This window comes from Tyto alba, unplaced genomic scaffold (assembly GCF_018691265.1).
Source record: "Tyto alba isolate M040663 unplaced genomic scaffold, T.alba_DEE_v4.0 Super-Scaffold_1000006, whole genome shotgun sequence".
NCBI lineage: Eukaryota > Metazoa > Chordata > Aves > Strigiformes > Tytonidae > Tyto > Tyto alba.
Genome location: NW_024881272.1, coordinates 12,344,781 through 12,366,093, shown reverse-complemented (window position 1 = coordinate 12,366,093; position 21,313 = coordinate 12,344,781). Strand labels below are relative to the sequence as shown.

Below are 21,313 nucleotides of genomic sequence, written 5' to 3'. Positions count from 1 at the left end.
GAAACTCCTGATGAAAGAAATGAGAATTTTCCTTTCTGTATTGTTTTGTATGCTGAAAAGCTATCCAAAGAGCCTTTCTGAATAAGTTCAGTGATTCCAATATCTTGCAGAAACTTTCTTTCCTTTAAGCTTTTCATTTCAAAAGAGTTCAATTTAATGCAAACACTGAAATAAGCTTAAGGATCTCCTAGATCACATATACAAATGATTCATGGCACAGGGCTGTCCTTCAGGTTGAAGTTAAAGCTGGAGTAGTACAACATATTGTCATGTTAAAAACTTAAAAATTTCCAACTATTTCATAAGTAACAGGAACTACCAACTTGTAGGTGTTTTTTTCTTCTTTTGTTGTTTAATTGAACATTCTGATCCCTTCCACAGGCACCAGTGTGGTGAGATTGCCTGCCATTTTGTCCATCTCAGTACCTAATTACATAGGTTTAGGAGCTGATTTTTCCTGTATACTCCTCAGCCTGTGAAGTGCCTCAGAAGGCAGTAGTTGAACCCAGAATACCTACATCCTTTCTCTTGACATGTTATGTTTCTCTCTCTCTGTTAATCTTTTTTTGTTACTTGTAATAAATAAGCCATTGTTCAGCTGTGATTTAAGGAAATATTTGAAACTAAGAGAGTTAACTTTGCCACCTTTCCTCTTATTTCCTTCCAGTACAGTGCCATAGTAAATGCTGTGTATCACTCTCTATATGATATGAGAAGCTAAGTATTGAAATAAGAGACCAGATCTGACACTAGTTTCAGATCCTGTAAACCAGGAGTAATTTCAGTGAAGTTACCTGTATTAAACCAATGAGTTTCAAATGCATTCATGCAGGAGGACTGAGGGAAAACAAGTAATGGAGAGGGAGGGAGAACAGATGGAAGGAAGGGAAGAAAGGAGGGAGGGAGGACAGAAGTAAGGAGACTGTCTCAGCTTCTGTTTAAAAGAAATGAGGGAAAAAATGCACCTGTCCGTCTTTTCATCCTTGTATAATCCCTCATCTTTGTATAATGAGGCTGATGTAAAGCAGGACAGTTCTGCTACGTCCAGGAATAGTGTCACATGGAGACACCCATTCGGAACACTGGAAAGCAAAATAGTAAAGGTCAAGGTATAATAGTCTCATTACGTGAGGTCTGCGAGAACCCTTCTTCTCCTTCAGTCCTGAGTCCTTCTCTGGGATTAATGGACCTAAGCAGTACTAGTGACCCATGCACGAATGAAATCTTCATGGTCCTTACATGATTGCAGCAGGCTGTAGTGCAAATAAGTCAGCAGCAAAAATCCTCAGTAAGACACGGGTAAAACATCTTGTTAACTGGTCTAAACAACAAGGTAAGTTTTCAACACTGCTGTAATTCTCTTTTCATAGACTATAATCTTGTTCACGGAAAAGACAGACAAGAGCTACAGAGAGAAACAGCCATAATGTGAACTTAGCATGCATCAGTATGGTCAGGGAAAAGGAGACAAGGGGTTATGCTGAAGGTAGCATTCCCAATAAAAAGTCTGGCTGCTGACACATTCAAGAAAGAGTAGTGTTAGCTGCAGCCCTTTGCAGGAGAACAGGCTGTGTCCTGGTTAGATTCGTGGGACAGGTAGAAATGAAAGGATGCTGAATGACAAGAGGCATCCTAATGACGTTAGGAGGGAGCAGGACCTGGAGAACTTCTTGACATACAACCACGCCTGTATGAGACCACCTTTTATTTTTGCAGCACACCAAGTCCTTGGAGCGTTACAATCTATCCCTGAACAGCATCTGGTTGCTCACACAACAGTTCATCCAGACTTCTAAGCAGGTAGCAATTAATAAAAAGGAACAATGGGTATGACTTCTATGCTGGAAATGCTGCCATACTCTGGAGTAACGTAGCTGTACTTCGCTGATGATTATTTTGACATTCCTGGGGTGATGACCACAGTTTTAAAATAAGTATAAAACCAAATAAAAACATTTCAGGAAGAAACAGATATCCCATAGCTTCATACTGTGGGTTAAGGCTGATCAGGCCCTGGGACATACTATGGATAATGCAATAGACATGGTGCATACACATGCCTATTTCCCAGTGCTAGAGGGCAGTTTTCTAAAATTATGCTCTTTCTTTGAACCCCCGAGTCTATTCTCTGACTTTGATGTTTGTGCAAATGTCAATAGTTGTCTGCTTCTTCCTTGTAAACTCACTGGAAGACCTTGTGATTCTTTTCATTTTCATCCTTAAATCCATTTCTGTCTTTATGGGAGCTATGCAGAGTGTCCTTCCTCTCTGCCGTGCGGTTTCCCGCTTCTACCCTCTCTAGATGTGTGTTGGCCTGTAATATGAGCCAGTAGCTGGTATGTTAAGGTTTATAAAGTACTTTGAAATACACTTAAGAAAGATTGGCAGAGAAGTACAATGGATTGTTACAACCTGTCCTCCCTGTGCCATCACTCATAAAACAGGCATGTAATGGGAGTATTGGTACAAATGTTATTGATAACAACTCTTGTCCTGATGACAGAGGGACATGGTGGTTCACGTTTATCTGCCTCAGTATTTCTGTTCCACTGCACATTAAACCTATTAAGAACTCAAAAGATAAAATTTGATTACAATAAAGATATATACATTGAGATATGCATCTTCACACTCAACTAATTAGTTGCCTTCGACTGTTTTCACTTTGCTCTGTGACATGTGGTATATAAATCATTACAATATGTTAAATGCAAATGGCTGGTAATAGGGTAACCATCTGTTCCATGTTGGAAAGTTAGCAGAGGAATATAGTAAGCTGTACTTCTAATAACGATGCTAAACTCACATCCCTGAAATACCAAATATCTAAAAACAGCTGCCTCCACTAATGCCAACATTACTAATACGTCTCTTACCCTTTTCATTTTCAGAAGTAAACCACATATTGTAAGAGGTAATTTTGTTCTTCAGCATGAACTTGACTTCAAGGCTAGAGTCTGTAACAGCAATGTGAACCACTGTATCTCAGAGCCTGATCTTTTTCTGAGATTGTGTTGAGTGCTTTTGAACAGCCAATAAATAATCAGGCTGCCCACCCTTCTCAGGACATCTTTTCGTCCACAAATATAATTAAACACTCTTCCTCCCCTAACCCCTTCTGCCAGGGATGACATTATTTTGCAAGTGATAGATAGTTGGCACATTGCTGTCTGGTAACATATTACGCTATAGACCATCAAAGGGTGCTTTTCATCTAATAACCTACCATGCCCTATGAGCCTTAAAGATCACCACTGCAGAGAGGGATCAATTATTTTGCCACAGACATGTATTATCAGAGGCTATCACATACCTTCGAAATGAGCATTTCTGGATACCCAAGCGACAAACTAATGCATTGGAAAATTAATAGTGGGACAAGAGTGAAGGACTGCCTGCCAAAGTTGAGGCTGTGCCTTCAAGCTAGAGCAGCTACTTCTCTCCTTACCCATTCAGTCATCTGCTGGTCAGGGTCACTATCACAGTGCTGATGTGCTGGCTCCCCCATCAGTAATCTATTGCATTATTGCCTATCAGGGAGATTAATATGTTCCCATGCTGAATTCCCACGACGTGGTTCTCAGCATTAAAGCAGCTGAGGAATTAATTTGGCTCCCACTGTCTGAATGGAAAAGAAGTTTGTGAATCCATCAGTCAGATGATAGTGCTGCCATGGCTTTCTTAAGCCATGTTGGGAGGGAGGGGTTGGTGTTTGTTTGGGGAGTTACATCTGGCATGGCAGTGTCTGATTTAAGATTGTCCTTCCAGGGAAGCACCTGCAGGGGAAGAGGCTGCAGGAGAGCTCATTTGCCCGGCGGTTTCTCAGCCCCGGGATGAAGTACAGAATAAGATGCTCGCTCCACAGGGTCTCAGAAACCTGCGGCTTTGTGTAGGTGTGCTGTCCTGCAAAGCTTTCCAAGTTTAAAAAAATGTTACAGGGAGACTTTGTGCTAACACATTTTCCTTTGTTGCCTTGCAAGAAAAGAAGCGCTGGCTGAAGGCTGCACACATTTGGTGACTCCATTTTGATTCACGGTGAACACTTGCCTGTTTCAAAATGGGGTGTCTGCACTTTAAAGTTATCTGGAGCATTTATAGACAGAGCTGGTGTGATGAGCAGCACTTTATAATACCTCAAAGGCATGGTGCCAGAGCTGGGAATTTGATAAGCTAGGGTCCTGAATTGGATTCCAGCAATGGTCACAAGTTTTAGGAAGCTCTCATTTGAAATTGCAAGCAGGAGAAAAACAGGATTCTTTCTCTTTAATTGCATTAGTTTTATTGAACTGAAGCATTGCTTCAGTTCCCAGAACACTTGATATATATTTTAATGCAAGTTACCAGAGACAGAACAGTTGCAGGATCGTTTATTGCTTCTGACTTTTATATTTGGTAAAACTGATTTTACTCGTTTTCCCATTTAACTCTCTTGTGCATTAAGAATCTTTAGACTTTGAGATGGTGTTTACCGAAGTCATCATAAACATATTGATTTCAACTTCTTTGACTTGGTGATGCTTCTGTGTTGCTTTTGCTTCGGCCTGTTCAGAAAAGGCAGGCCAAGCCACGCAAACATGAACTGGAGTCCAGGAACTTCTGGTAGCCTTTTGTGCATGACAGGGAGCATGAAATTCATTCCCTCAGTAGCTGATCCTTCAGATTTTATTTGATGTATGCTGGTAGCGTTCACTGCAACACAAATGCCCTGGCCACTGGATGCTTTCCATCTGTTGTTTTGGGGGCAGAGGGAGGGTCATTTGAGAGGTTTGGGGTTTTTTAGCCTTACTTACCTTGGCTGTATTTTTATAGCCTCATTACATTTTAATTGGCTCTGCATCTTCTCATTGTATTTATTGAACTGTAGGCAGCTTCTTCCCTCGCTTAGATCTAGGGGTGTTGCTTTTGCCATGTAAGCACAACCAGGAATTGACTTGGAAATAAATTTTTTTTTTTTTTTTTTTTCAAAAAATTACCATTCCTGCCCCCCAGTTAGATCACAGCAGGTTCTGCATCCTTCTGTACCACTGGGGGAGCAGAGCTGGTAAGAACAGGGTGCAGCAATGGCAGTTGGGACAGGTGACAGGGCTGCAATGTGAGAAGGCATCTGTTTTGTCAGTGACCCACTTTGGGAAACCCTCCTTCCCTCCTCCCACACTGTGCATACCTCCAGCTGCTCATTTCTCACTGTCTTTGCTTCTCTTATGGTGATCATCACTCCTCCAGTTGTATCGCATGGGGAGTCACTGCCCGTGTGGCTCAAAGAAGGAATGGAAACCTTCAGCAAGAACATCTCAATTTACAATGAAAAAGAAAGCCTATTATTCTTTGTCAATGCAGAAAATTGCTTATCATTTAACAAGCTTCATTAAAGATACTGTGTTTATGGAACCATGCCTCCCTTGCTTTGAATGCCCCTGAAATAATTCTTCCAGCAGGACAGCAGAACAGCAAGGAGCCAGTTACATTTTTAATCACTCGTGTCCCATAGGAATTGCAGTCTGCCAGCAAGGGCAGTCTCCTTCCCCTCTGCAGCACAGGAGAAGAATTAAAAGATGGGAAGCTGTGGTTCCAGAATGGTGTGTTACAGTTATTAATGAGCTAAAGATCAAACAATCTGAGTGTCATTAATTGCTAATATTCTGCTACTGAAAATGTTTAACCCAATCCACAAGCTAGATGGGGGTGGGAGGGGGGGAAATAAATGGTTTCATCCCCCTTTCTCATTTGATTTTTTTCCTGAATGCTGAAAGGGAAGTGGAGAAACAGTTGGATGAAAGAAATATGGAAAAGTAAAGTAACGTTTACTTTCCCCTCTACTGTACATATCTCAAAGTTTCAACAGTGTAGAGTCCTTACACACCCAAACCAGTTTGCATCGGTTTACCTTCTCATCAGGTAGATCAGCTAGTCACTACAGAATTAACCTTCAACATGCTGATTCTTTCCGAGATTCGTCCTTTAAGGTAGATAACAGCAACAGCCTCAGTTCTGACATGTACAAATATCTCATGGTTTAGACTTGAGGTCTTAAAATATACATCTGGATTTTTGCTTTTTTACAGATAGAGTCACTATATGAAGAGATCATACGCTGAAATCTCTCTTCATTCCAATGGCTACTTTTGGAGACTAATGCAGACTTTGGATTTTGTGGTCTGTTTGTTTGTTTGTCTGTTAATGCTTCATAAAATATACATGCTTTAAATAGGAGAAATTCAGGAGAGCGATACCACCAGAATGACAAAGGGGTTTGTGTCTTGATTCCAAAAGCAGGTGAAGTATACACTTTTAATGTAGTTCATTGTTTCCTCACTGTACAGTCATACCCAGGTTTCCTCACTGTACAGTCATACCCAGGTTTAGACTAACAAATGCACAATTAGTGTGTGCGTGACATTCAGCCTGCCTGTGAATTGTGGAGTCCAGTCTCAATGCCCTGAATAAAGGAGCTTAATTCCTAACACATAAAATGTGTACTTTTTTATATCCTCATAAGTTTAGCACCTTTTAAAAGAAACCAGGTTTGAAAATTCAGCTGCTATAACTACATTAAGCAGACAAAAGGGCAAAAACTGCCATGAGACATAAGTGAGATTTCATCCTAGGAGACTTGTAGGCAGCAGCCCAGGGCACTTGTCCTGCCTTGCAGCCGAAGGAGCGGGTGCCAGTAACACTGAGAGGGGGTGGCTGTTTTGTCACAGGTGCTATTGGAGTTCCCAGTCTGTAGTGCATGCACCTCAAGAGAAGCCTATTACAAACTACGGCATTTTTTCCTTACTTGATAAAGTTCTTTATCTTCAAAGGTAGGTCAGAATCTGAAACCCCAGAGTTTATCATGAAGAGGTAAAACTGAGACAAAACACGAGTGATTTCCATGGAAAAAAAAAAAAATGGAATAAAAATGTTGTCTTCTGAAAGCTACATACAACTTCTGTTACTTCTGGATAGGTGCCAGAAGCTTGTTCCCTTTGTGATATGATTATATGGCCGCTAAGTCATATGGTTCAGTCAATTTGCTATATATGATGATAAATCTGTATATAGCAGAAAATCCACAAAGTTCTGCCCTTTTCCTCTCCTGAGGTTTTCTGCCCAGTGTGAAAGCAGAGAACAGCTTTAATAAGATCTGGGGACACTTCTGAGTCTGTGTAATGCTCTCCTCCTGGCTTGTGTAGGTCAACAGGAGGAGATGCTGAGCGGGCATCAGAATACATGAGAAAAGATGATGAGCAGTAATGGTGAGGGGACAGGAGGTCATGACTGCTGTGAGCACCATCCTAAATCCCAGTCTCCTTCCTCTTCCTCTGCAACTTTCTCAGTGTGTGAGAGAAAGAACACAGCACTAAAACGTACCAGATACAAACACTAACTCCTTCATCCCCAGAAGTATTATTTACAAAATTATTTCCTAATAAAGTGGCTACCGTTCTTTCCTTTTTGCTTTTTATTTTTTATTCAGAGGTTCCTGAGAATTGTGTGCAAGTTCATTAAGGGTAAAGCTATGTGTCATGCATGAACTCTCATTAGGATCTACTCAGGCCACCTTGTCTCTTCCTACTCATCAAGTCTTCAGGACAAGAAGACTCTTGTCCTCTTCTTCTTTTCAATGGATAGCAACTCTCTGTCAGTATGCAAACAAAAACCAGTTCCTTTTGAACAGTAGTCTCCTTAAGTCCATGCCATGAAGAACGCTTTAATTCAAGGAAGCTGTTGTTCACCTTCTGACTGTCTATGCCTCAGACAGGATCCTGTCCAATCTCGCTAGATCTATTCCTTGTAATATGCTGCTGCTTGAAAAATGGGTGCTGATAGACATCCCTGAATTAATGACTTTTTTTTTTTCCTCAAACCTAGATTCTTTCTTTACATGCATCTAATAGTTCTCTAGCATTGTTCATAGAGCTATGCATTATATTTATTTTATAGATATATATGCATACATATTACTGCAAGATTAGCTCAAACATTCTTTGCGAACACAATTTGCTATTGGATTTTGAGGCTGAGGACCTTGCTTGATATTTCAGGGAAAATGGAAAAATTTGTGTATGATTTTAAAAGCTATGTTATGCAAGAGGGAATTGCAAAGGTTTGTTCTCCAGTATAAACATATACTGATTGTTTTTGTCAGCAGTATTTCACAATTTGCTTTCCCCTATGACAGCCTTACATTATTCATAACTTGCAATCTATTCCTTAAATTTTCAGTTATAAGAGTTTCCTGGTGGGGGTCGCAGAATACGAAGGGAAGTATTGATTTGAAACATTTGAAATATAAATGAAGTTGTTTAGTTCTGGTACATGGAGTATTATAGTCACTGATCAAATTCAACCTCCCAGCATGTCTGTTTTCATAGACAACAAAAGCATGTTCCCGACCCCTCAGTGTACAGTGCAGCTCCACTCTAGCATGTGTCTGAACATACTTTGATTTCCCCAGGATTTGTTAAAAACAAACATGAATAATAAATGTTTCAGTGAACTTGAAGGCCAAAAGCAATCACTATTTTATTCTAGTCTGACATTAGGTCAGAGTCTTAAGACTTTGCTTTGAAACTACCAGTCCTTTGTCACTTAAACTTACGGGATAATACCAAAGCAGTATCAACAACCCTATTTCACAAGACATGCACAAAGTCTCTTGCCACATGTCACATGAGGTTGAGGCTAGGGCAGGCATTAATCCCAGTGGGAGACCTGTTTGGCACTGGGGGAAAGCCGGTCAGCGTTGGTGGTACTGCGACAGGCAGGCCCATACTTCTCTCCTTCTTGCTGCTCCAAGGCCAGTGCCAGAAGCCAGGTCTCCTTTTCCCCATCTGAGGTCTAAGAGCTCCTCTGCAGCTGCATCAAATAAGTGAATGGGACTGCTTAGCTCTGGCCACCCACCTCTGAAAAGGCCAGGTCACCCATTAGGAGTCATACCCACAGACCATTTACTACATTCAGATTTTTCTTTGGTAAAAAGCCAGTAAATTTGACCCATGTTATCATCTATCTCAAGCTTTCTAATACTAAAGAGCTTTTGCAATTTTCCCATCTTTGTCTAATTCCACTGACTTTAATAAAACATTAATAAAATGTTTGCAGAATCTAGCCGGTTTAATATCTTCAAGATAATAATAAGTAGTGTCTATAATTAAAGAGTAGTCATATGGTATTTTTGAAAAAGAAAACAAGATTTCTCTATGTGAAGTCAGCACCTGAAATACAGTAGGTGAAAGAAGAATTGTTTTGCCAAATTGAAAAGATAGTTAGAACTTTATTTCCTGAACCATTTAAAATTAGTCCCAGCACATAATTTCATTGTGCTGTGTTGTTTTACCAACAGGGCTGTAGAGAAGATGACCCAATAGCTCATTTTCAGTATCTAAGTTAGCTATAGGATGCTAAGTTGCTTTTGGCATACTTCAAACACTATGCACAGGCACAAACTGCTCACTTTTCATCTAGTTTTCTTCAGGAAGAAAAAGGATTTGTATTTTTGAAGTATACATTATTCAGAGAAGAAACTTCTGTCAGAGGTGGCTAAAAGTATCTTCAGAATTCAACCCACACTCATAAATACTTTTGACTAATTTTTTTTGAAAACTCAACAAAGGTATGATTTTTCCTTCAGAAATATTTTTATTCAAAAAATTGTCAAAAATAATTTCTGAAAAGGGATTTAAAACCTGAAAATAAAACTACACATTTCATTTGACACAGATGATTTTTTCCCCCCAGTTTTTTTCAGTTCAGTCAGTGAACTGAAAAATCAATTATTCACACAGCTCTACTGGCAAATAATTCTTATCATAATAATTCTAGAGGGAATTATTCTGTGACAAGGAGCTCGTATTGTATGGAATTTAAAAGTTAAAAAATTGAGGCTAGCGTGATAAACAATGAGAAATGTTCTGTTCGGTTTTCTCACTTTTCTCTTTCAAATTATGACCTCCAATTGAGATGAAAAACTAAAAGAGAAAAAGGAAAAAAACAAAAAAAGATCTATATATTTTTAAGTAGAATTGGAATGTCTGTTTTGGTAATAAGTCGCCAATTCCCAATTATTTTAGATGGGGCCGTGAGGCCTAAGCATTTTGAAAATCAACCCTAATAAAACACAGGAAAACACCAGAACAAAAACACTTTTGAAATATTTAATCAGCTTCATTTTCTCTGAACAGTTCATTACGCACCCTCGACTTTGACAGTTTAATCATGAATGCCTTGGACCACACTCCAGAAAAGAATATAGCTGCCTCGTGCCTTGTAGTTATCCTTAAAGTTCAAGTTCAGCAATATGATTTTTCAAAAAGGGATCAATTAACCTTGTAGTAAGTGCCTTCTTCTCCTTTGCCTTTATGCAAAGCATTGAAGGGAGGCGCCAGCAGGACCCGGCAGAGAGCAGTGTCAGGGACACTGGCGCTCAGACACACAACAGCCCACCCGGTCCTCCTCTCTCTGTGGTAATGATGGCAGCACTGCAGAGGGAGAGGGGTGATTCAAAGTCCTTAAGCTCAGGTAACACCTAGAAGTAATATCAGCAATAACCAGCAGAACAGCAAAACACTGCAGGGGAACAGCAGGACACGGTACCTGTGTAAAAAGGTGCCCTTCAAAGTGGTTGCAGCAATGATTCTTAGGCAGTGGCTTCTGTGTGGACGAGAAGCAAGGTATAAGCCTGAAAAGAGGAATATAAAGCTAGTTCTCAGAATCGTGTTAGTTTTGGGCTAGGCTGTGTATTCACAATTCAAAAATATTTTACATATTTATAATTTTAAAATATCTACCAAGAAGACAGGCCACTAAATCAAATGCCAGAATTTTTCATGTCTGGATTCTCAGGATTCTCAAAAGAGAACAACCTGGATTACACTTCTGCTATGCTCTTGCTTATCCCAGTGGTTTTCCTAAATGTCCAGTCACTGCATAGACACTGCATGGTGATACTGAAAATTAAAGTGTGCTTTTATCAACAGTTCCTCACTGTTCCCCCACACATCTCCTATAAAACAAGACAGATAAAGGAAATCTGATTTTGAAGTACGTGTCTTTTTAAAGTTCTTAAGTCCTGGGCTTTTCAGGGACTGTTAGGTTGTGTGTAACAGTATTTATTAACAGACCTTAACTGGAATGAGAACTCAGCCTTTGTTCTTTGTGTTCTTTATCACTGGTTGTGTGTATTGGTGGTACAACTGAAGCAAAAGGTAGCCAAAATATGTAGCAAAAAAAAACCCCAAGGATATGTTCAATAGTCCTTTTGTCTTTGGAGAAAAGTCTGACTTCTTTCAGGCATTTTTTAAAGAGGTGAGTGGGGTCTTCTGATCAACGGCCCGAAGCCTTCCTGCTGTCTCCTACCTCTTGGTCCAACTTCGCTTCCCTGGCAGGTCCTGCATGGCTCCTGTCGCTGCGGAGCCTGCCCAGCCGGGTGTTCCGTAGGAGCCACAGTTGGGTTGAAGCAGCAGCTCTGACAGGGTTAGACAACCTCCGTAAATGATTCTGCTTTGCAGTTGCTTTTCTCTGATTTATGACTCATTTTCTTCTTGGAAACGAATCTTTCCATGGCCTCTGCGTTTGTTTGGAAGGGAGGCGGAAGTCTCCTCGGGGCTTTGTGTGATTTGTAAAATGCTCTCCCCTACCTAAGAAGAGGGCTTAAAAGCAGAGCTGACCACAGCAGATGCCAATCAGAGAATAAGCAGGGGAGAAGGTTCCTCACTAAACCCTGATACCAAGACCCACAGAAAAGCCTTTCCTGTTACTGACTGCGGCAGGAACAGGGCCGAGCTGTTGATCGCATTAAAGCTACCAGAGAGGCCTCGCTTTTCCAAGTGAAACCTGGTGTCCAAGAGTAGGCGGGGGGGGGGGGGGCGGCAGCTCCGCACCTCCCCTGTGCCCGAGTGCCGGGCGCCCGCCCCCAGGGCCGCGGCAGCTGGGCGGGGCGGGCGGCGGGACGCCCAGCCGGGATGGCGGCGGCGGCCTGCACCGAGGTGGTAGGCCTTCCCTCGGCTGCTCCGCCCTGCAGCCCTGCTCAGAGTAGCACAACGAGTATCTTCTCTCCCTCGGAGGCAACCCGTTACAGCCCATACCCCACTTTCCGTATGTACCATCCCTGCAGCAGGGACACGTTCAAGCCTTTAAATGAGTCCATAGGAGGTCTTTTAAAGGCAAATGCTTTAAAATCTTTTGAAAAGAGCAGCAGATGTACTGCTTCACAGAACTGGTCTCCCTGGTGTCGAATTCTATGCGCACCATGGATATTTTTATGCTGCTTTTCTCTATTATAGTCCTTAAGAAGTTACTGAAATCTGTATGAAATTAACCTTCCTTGTTTCTCCTGTAGCAGAAATGCTGCTCCCCTGACAATGGCTCATGACTTTATTCCCTGCTGTGACACAATAGGTGTTACACCCCAAATCTTTCGCTGAGCTTAAAGTAAAGACATCTGTGCCTTGGTCAGGTCTGTCCAACTTTAATCGTGGGCACAGATTTATAACAGCTCACTTGGGGTATCGCTGCATGCGAGAATAAAATTTTTCCCATTGCAGAGAGTTAAGTAACATTTTTGAATGGTATTGTAAGCATGTCCACTTGGATGGTAATTTAATGACCACAGTTTCAGACCTCCCACGCAACAAATTGTTCCTTTTCAGTGTTGTGCTGGGAAAAAGAATTCAGGGTACCAGCTGGCAGCTGATACTGTGAAATACTACTTACAAATAAAGACAGGAAGTTTGGTGTAATCACTAGCATCTTAGAGCAGCTTTCTTGGGATGGCTGCTGAGCAGATGTAAGACTGGTATTAATTAAATTAAACCCAGAAAAATAGGTCTCTCAATAAACTTAAAAGTGGTGATGCACATTAACACAATGCCAGGAATTTCACATCTAATGTTCAGATTTCTATCAGGAAAAAAGAGAGGAAACAGTGACTCCTAAAGACTTTTTAACTTCCATTTTTAAATTTGTGAGCTATAAAACTTTGCAGTGATATATTGCTGCACCTTTCATCTGAGGTTTGTGTATCATGTTCTTAACAATCTAGCAGGTTGTGGTACTGACTTTTACAACTGCTGTGATACAGTAGTTAAATTCTGCGTCTAGGGTAACTGTTGGTGTGTACTGACTTGTTGGCAATGACTTACTGACAAGTGGATGGATGACAAAGGCTGGCTAAGCAGGATGTTAGGACAGCAGCAAAAGAAAAATAACAAAAACTTTGCTTCCCTGATATCCTGATGGCAGTGAGCAGTAGTCAAATTTCAGACAGCATGCATGCTCTTTAACTTTTTTGCACCATCAGACAGATAAAGATGGGTTACTGCCAAGCAGATTGCATTATTTCAGCTGGTGGGGAGAGCACTGTATTCTTGTCCCAGTAGTCCTTCTCTCTCTGATGCATAACAATATGGGCAGCTGAGGATATTCAGGTTTTTACCATCTCCTAGTTTTTCTTGATATTTAGAACAAACCAATTAAAATAACACATGACAACTCAGAACACCTAAGCTGTTTAGTACCTCTGCAACATATTTGCTTCCCACTCTGCCATCCCATCTATGTATCAAGACATTGATTGCTGTGTGAAGTACAGCAATTTAGTAGGTGAGGCCAAAGGGACACCAGTGAGAAAGAAGGAAATTTTCAAGTGGGAGAGAAGGAAAAAGAAAAACTAATTGTAACACTGATGTACTTAGAGCTTAGCTGCTTTTTCTTCATTCTTCAGCAGTAATCTGGGAACCTACCAAAACAATCACTAGCGTTAAGTGATGGGTGGATAGCACTGGAAGAAACTGTCATTATTGATCTTCATCTTAGCAATAGATTTTGCTTGCTCTCTGGGAGAGACATGACTGCCATGGTCCCCATTCAGCATCCTTCACACAGATAAGAAAAGCTTGCTATTTCTGAGGTTAAAGATTAGAGCAAAACAGATGCATGGAAACAGTGTAAAATACCAGCATCCTACCTTCTCGGCAGACATGGTCCTAAAAGCACATCACACCTGGGCTCCTTATCCCTCCACTGATGCCTAGTTTCCACGCCATGCCTGTTCAAGATCTTGGGCCTGCCATTCAAAATGATAAGAAAGTTATCTGCAATTATCTAAAAATACAGCCACTAAGCCTGAGATAATATGAATGAAAGCTGGAAATAAATTAGGCCACATTTCAGACAGTGTGAACTTCATTGATTCTACTGGAGCCAGATGGATTTACATCAGCTAAGAATCTGGCAAACTGTGTTCATGGGTGAAATTATTTGTGGAAAACTCTGGCAGACTCTAGCAGATTTTATAGGCATTCTCTTTATTGACACATTTCCATTAAAACTAATATCTCCAAAGAAAACCAAAAAATTAATATTTGAGAAGGGAATGGAAGTTAGTTCTCTACCAGCAGCTATATTTTCAGATTTATTTCAGATTTATCACTTAGAGAATGTGAAATGAAAATTAGAAAAAGCATTTGACCATTCCACTTGGCTAGGTGTATCTATTTAATATTAAACATAGGTATTTTTTTTTTGTGGTAAACTGAAATAACTCAGACTCAGGATTAGCTGTCTTGTTCTAGGCATAAGCCTTATTGGGTTATTTTTAGACTTTGGACCTAAGAGACTGAAGTAAGTCTGAATATTTTCATATCTGTTTGTCTGTAACATTTTTTTATCTAGCCAAGAAATCAGAACAGCTTCAAATGCTTAAAAATACTGAGGTGTTTGTAAGAGGTTTAATAGGTTACTGCCTCCTCCTTTCTATGTTTGAGTTCTAAGTGTTGCTGATCTAGGCTGTAAACATTTTCAGTTGCCTCTGTTTGTTTGGGAGGATGTCATCTACTAATCAGAAACATTTCAGAAACATTTACAGTTTATTTGGCAAGGTAAGGTTTCTTGTGGTCCCCTGTCTGAAAGGGGCTGGGGGTAATGAGCAGCAAAGCTGAAAAGAGCTGCCCCACTAATGTTTTACTTCAAAAGCAAGATAGCATACATCTATCAGAGAACATACTAACCAAATACAGGTTGAGATATAAATAGAACAGTAGTGATCCTGTCTTGTTCATATTGACCAGCATTTAACTTGACAGTATTTCCCATTTAAATAATCAAAATCTATAGAAATGTTTACTAGTGTGTGAACACAGTAAATCTTATAAACATGTTAACGTTTAAATTTAGCACTTGTGTACTCTTAGTGTTGGGCGGGCTTAGCACAAATGCTTTCTGTGAGTTTTAGAAAGTCCTCACTCCTGTGGGAAAGGGAATTATGGTACCCTTTTGGACTTTGTTTTCTTTTTTAATTTCAAGGTCTCCAGACTGCTTGGAAGTAGGCCACTAAGAAAGCAAAGCAAACATGCTTTCTGTGCCTGGATTTTTCTGTTCCCCACTACATATATTATATTCAGCTGAGGGAGAATAAGAAGCTATTTCCCCCAATTTTCCATACTGCCTGTGGGAATCTAATTCAATTTCCTCCCAAATTTACCAGCGAAAACTAAATGGTAAAGAATAAAGTTGAAGAGGCTTCTGTAAATCTCTGGATTCTAAGGTACTAAGGTGCAGCAGGATTACTGAGCGCAGGTTAAACTTCTTTTCTAGCCACAAAGCTCCTTACAGATTTAAGAAGCTTAAAAACCTGATCCTTGCTTTGCAAATGAAGGAATAATATATCTACCTATACAAAGTTATATTTGTTATTATTGAATTTTTTTATCCTTTATTATTGATGTAGCCCCATTCCACAAAGGAATCTTTTTTTATTGGTGCAAGATTATGATGTAATGGATAAATTCAAGGAAAGGGACAAAGAAAAAGACTGGTGACCGAATGCGTTTCCAGAAATAAAAAAATGAAAGAAAGGGCTCACATTTCGTGACTCTCACTACAGTGGCTACTAGCAAACCACAGGGGTCTTACTTATAACTTCCAGAAAAAGATGTAGTCCCTTTTTTGGTCTTGGATTCCACACAGCAACATGGGCCTGAGATATTCATGTGGCTCAAAAAATACTGAATAAAAACCAGAATTGACTTCCGTGCTTCACGTGAGCTGGAACATTTGTTCAGCAGACCTACTTGCAGCCAGCAACCCATGCCATTTTCTGATTGCCAACTGTCCTTAGGTTTTTTGATCATTTTAGCTCAGAACTTCTTCAGGCAGGTAGTTCCTGAAGTGAGCACTGGTAGCCTAGATTGCAGTAATTATCTTGTTACCTCTTTTATGTGTGTGTTCTCACTGTCTGTTCCACCCTTGCAGAAATAAATTGGCCAGCATTCATTTTATTTCTTCACAACAGTGTCCTTTATACTTGTTTTCATCCTCATGAAATCTGCTTCAATAGTAAAGCATGCAGACATCTATAAAGCTTTGGAAATTAGGATAAGGACCGGCATACTTTGGTTTTTTGACATGACATGGAAAAATCCTATGATATGATGAATAATAATATTCAGCAGACGTGATGTTTCTGAGACTCTGAGTCTCTGTGAAAAATGTTCCACTTGTTAGAGAGATTCAAAAGGAAAAACAGACTTATCTAAGTATTTTCATGATGTTTACCTTGTACGCTCAATGGTGCAAGAATTTTGTCACTTGCCAGTACAGACAGTTTCTCAGTTACGATGAATTTGTCTCATATAAGCGTCAAAAAAAAATAAAAAAAAATAAAAAAAAAAAAGAAGATGTAAAACCTGAAAATTTAATGATTCAGATGCAAAGCTGGTTTTATCCCAAAGATTTCATGGTATATTTTAAAGGTGCTTGTATTTTAGCTCCCGCTTTCCCAACCTACACCTCTTCCTCTTTCATGGCTGAGGTATCACTTAAAATGTATTTGCAATGTAGAATTTTCATTTTTGTCTACATTACGTTAGAAAACTAAACCTCACGGGTGAAGCTGCCTCAAGGTTATTATTAAGCTGGAGAGGCATAATGTAGACAGCCTTGACATGTTTGGTGTCATGCTAAACACGGCCAAGTCCTTTAGGACAGCTGTAACAAGGTGCTGGAAGTAGCTGCTAGCACTGGGAAGCTCACCAAGGCTCTTAACATTTCTAACTGTTTTAAAATGCCTAATGAGAACTGCGTGGGGATGGTATTTTACCCTGTGTGTGCACCACGTTGTGTGGGCAGTAATACGAAGAGCAAACACACCAACTCCTCTGCAAGTTCAGGCTTTGCTTACCTGGGAGCAGAGAGTTGACTCGTGGCATGCAAAAGTCTTTGCAGAGGGCTTACAAGTTGGTTTTAAGTTGATTTTCTAAACTTTGGCAATGACCTAGAATGATCCAAAAGATGTATCTAAGTGAGGAACATATGGCTAGTCGTTAAAAATGTATCAAAGTGCTTCCCTTGTCTTTCTCACCAATGATCTCTTCAACATAAATGATCCCCTCATGTGACCCCCAGTCTGCTGGTTGGCACTCACAGGCAAGAGCATCAGCGTGCTATTAGCAATTACCTTAGTGATATTTATAGTTGTCTGTATGTAAATAGAGTCTATGATGACCACAGGGCACCCGGGGCTCCTGCTTGCACTACAACAGCACTGCTCCTTCAACACGCGAGAGTGCTTCCTGCGCCTTATGTAACTGCCAAAAATATCATTTCAATTGCTTGATGACAAAATAATGAGTCTGTCAAAGATGAGTGGTCAGAAAAACAAATTTGTTCTCCCACACAATTAGTTTATAGCGTTGGACAGCAATTTCAATCTCTAGTGATTCAAAATTGAATTTGCACGTTGGAGGGAAATGTGTTCTTGCATGTGCTGTAACCAGGCTGCTTAGCAGGAAGAGTCCTCACAAGCTGAACTGGAAAGATGGATATCAGCTGAGCTGTGGCAACATCAGGATGGAAGTTTCCAAATGCAGACAAGTGTTGTGGGGACGTGGCATTCAATTCCACAAGCTCAGCACTGATAGAGCCACTCCCACATCAATCAACAAAAAAAAAGTCTGGGAAAACTGTAACCAGATATGAGAGGCAGACAACCATTCCCTTCAGGTAGAACACTGTTTCAAAGCCTGCATCTCCCCGTATGTAACCTAATTGCTCCTGGAGTTGTTGATATTTATATTCATGGACATTCTTTGTAAAGACATATAAAGCATTAGACTTCAGCAATGCCATTTATGGTGAGCATATATTGTATGTCAGAACAGCACTTTGACTTTAACATTTGCCTTATCCTTACCTGGAATTTTGTCCTTAGGCTGTTTGCCAGTGCAGCACAAAGGCTGCAGCATACATCCTCTTACATTTGCCATACCTTAACATGTATTCTCAAACCTGCTACACTTCTCAGAGCTCCCTCAATCATCCCTTCTCAGTACACAGGCAAACCCACTTGATGTGCCAAGCAGCTGCTGCCCGCCCACTGCTACCCAGTAATTGCATTTCTGAGCATGTGTACATAATACCTTGTAAAGCACTTTGACTTTTTCCTTTGGATTTCAAGAAAATGTATAGGCATGAAATATTATCATCTAAAACTTAGTACACAAGATGTAGAAGCAGTTCTTTAGGTTTTCAGAACTACTCCATTGTTATACATGCAGCCAAAGTGACCAGGTTCTTCTAATGGAAGCATCTCCAAGGGGTATACGAAATTTTGTGTTTCATGTACTTTGTATGTAAATCTAATTAAGCCTTTTGTTATTCTCTCGGATTTAAAGCAATAACAGCTAGGAACAGCTTTTCAAAGCAAGTGTTTAAAGAAATTACAAATGGTACCTAGGATTTTCAGTAATAATTTATCATCATGGATATTCCCATAAGGTAACAAAATATTTCCTTATCTCTGGAGCAGAAAATAAAAGTAATCTTCCTTAAAAAACAGACGAGACAGATGAAGGACTCTGAACTTGGGCAGTCTTCCACAGGAAGCTGATGTCCACATCCTGACAGTGATCTGATAGGAGCCCAAGTCCACTGCCAGATCAGTGGTGCTCCGCTGACTCACAGTCACCTGAAATGCCAGGCTCTGCTGCTTGTTTTCACACTGCTCACAATCCAGTATATCTCATCGCAAGAGTGGTTCACCCAAGGTGTGTCTGGATGGTACTTCTACCTAAATAGTCTTCTTTCTGTAACCTTAAATATTTCATTTTTCCTTACTGCTTATCCCACAAATAGACTTAGCTTTTTATTGTACTCTAGTCATCTCTCAGCCCTACTACACATATTTACTTCATTCATTCATCCAGAGAAGTCTGTCACTCAAGCACAACAGGCATTTTTCTTCTTTGCAGAAGTCTCTGAGACTGTCCATATATACACTCTGATGAGGTCCCTGGGACAGATTGCCCAATTCCTAGTGCAACCTTCCTGAAAAAAAAAAAAAAAAAACAAACTAGTATACAAAATATTATTTCCCCGTTTCAGTAAAAATGTCTCTCCAAATACAGCACAGAATTTGGTATCAGCTTGTTTTTCTCCAGACACAGTACCCTTCAACTTACACTCAGTTTGCTTTCCACAGATGCTTTTTGTTCTCTTTCAGTTTTAGCACTGCCTGCATTTTTCACTAATTCAGTATTCAGCTACGTCTTTGATTTGCTGTGGAAATCATGATTTATCTCTCTGAAATCTGTGAAGTGACCGCAGCAAAACATTGGTGCAAGTGAGAGAAGAATCAGAGCCTCTATCAGAGGAGGTTCAGACCTCTAAATTTCTTTTTTCTGCTCATGCTTCTGCTCTTTTTCTACCTATGTATGGTTACTGACACCAACAACTATTCCAGTTTAATGTCTTCAGATTTCATTAATCTAAAGGTTTTTTTGTACTTGTATAACACTAATGATCATAAACCAAACCCAATTTTTATGATGCTTATACACTAAGAAAGCAATTTTCATATTCCTGTGGATAGTAAAACCACCTGTTACTTTTCTTAATAGCAATGCCATTTACCAAAATCTTCCATCTCTACATGAATAGGCATATCTGATCCACTGACACTCAGGCAGGCATCTTTCATTCTGCAGTGGCTAATCACTGAAATTTTACTTTACAGTTGATGTAGTCTTTAAGCATCCATATTTTGGAAATGTTATAAAAATGAATCACACTTTATTTTGTCTAACATACTGAATACATTTTGATAATTTCAATATAAAAGGTGCTGAACCTGGTTTTCTTTAGAATAAGCATTACTCAAATAACAGCAGTTTCATCTGCCTCATTTCTAGCATTGAGGAGAATGCTCCACCATCTACTGTATTACAGATTCTTGTGGATTTTCTCCAGCAGCCACTTATGACAACTGCAAGCTTGTTTTACCCTGGGGATATATATGTATGTAGCCAGTTGCTTCAGGTCATATTCCTTCCAAATGGAAGTCAGCTTGACAGCTATTAATTTGCACTTGGCCATTCCATGTGTTGTTTTGCTCTAATTATTGGTCACTGTATGGAAGAGGTGACAAATGCCCACATGAGAACCCTTTAAATCACTAGATATACAATCATTAGGAAAACAAACAGACAGGGTCGTTAAATACTGTTTTTCTCTCCAGCCCCAAACAAAAACAAGATTTTAGCAGGTTTTGACATCTTTTGGAAAGGTATGGGAAGAGGTGACAATACCTTACTGTTTATGAACCTAGCTTCCCATTCTGCAAGTGTCCTAGTTTCAGGGAAATAGGGGAATTTAAGGAAAATACAGTTGTTCTAAGACCAGATGCTGAATGTGGTTTATCTAATGATTTTGTCGCAAGGTTTGATTAGGTGTTCTTTCCTAAGTCAAACTAAATGTGCCTACCAAAATATTTCCTCTGACCTTTAGCTACTACAACTATATCAAATTAAAGCAGGCAAAAAAATTTTCCTTTCTGAGGACGAGAGTACTTGCTGAACAAGAATGGCAAAACACCACTACAGTGAGCTTCCCTTCTACTGAACTATAGCATTGCAGAGGATATTTAATTGAAGTCCGTTTTCTCAGACTGCCAGGGCCTAATTTGGATCTTAATTTGGGCCATTCTCTAAGGACATAAGCAGAGGACTTGTTTTGTTTCTGGGAGTAGTGAATAACTCTTGAATTTGTGCAAGATTATAGACCTGTCTGTAGTGAAAATTATGAATAATTTAGTTGATCTCAGTGGAGCTGAGTTAGTGAAAACAAGAAAAGATTCAGCATCTTGGAGTCTTGGTGAAATTACTGCTTTTAGACCTGTGCAAGCTGAAGATATTACAACATGCTATTGAGTAATGTCTTGTAAAGCATGCTAAAACAATAATACAGGCACAACATGCAGAAATAGAGTGGTTGCCATAGGACATGCTTTACTAAGACTTAATCTGAATTTAAAGTCAACTCTAAATAATACCCCACT

At 39.9% G+C, this 21,313-nt stretch overlaps 1 protein-coding gene across 12 annotated transcripts in view; it reads left to right on the top strand.

Moving 5' to 3' along the window:
* Positions 1–21,313, top strand: part of NTNG1 (netrin G1) — a 157,905-nt gene that overhangs the window by 74,967 nt on the left and 61,625 nt on the right. The gene's annotated exons all lie outside the window — the stretch shown is intronic.